Below are 343 nucleotides of genomic sequence, written 5' to 3' on the forward strand. Positions count from 1 at the left end.
TAAAATAGCATTAGAGGGAACTCGAAGATTTTTTATTTTATTGACAAAATCGGTTGTGTCTTTAAGGTAGGCGCGATGTTGGCATGCTAGAGGTAGTAAGAAATGATCAATGTATTCTGACACTGCATATGACTCACTACCACAGTCAGATATAATCGGGCGGCCTTTAGGGATTTTATTCGAGATAAACCACTCCTTGGTTGGATTCTTATGGATTTTAGGCAAAGTGTACAAATGTCTCTCGCGACAATCAGGTTTGGCAGACAGATAGTCATATTGTTTCTGTTTGAGATAACTAGTTTTGACTAAATCGGCAAGAATATTATTAATCATGTTAGCAGTT

This window comes from Lottia gigantea, assembly GCF_000327385.1.
Source record: "Lottia gigantea unplaced genomic scaffold LOTGIsca_211, whole genome shotgun sequence".
Lineage (NCBI taxonomy): Eukaryota > Metazoa > Mollusca > Gastropoda > Lottiidae > Lottia > Lottia gigantea.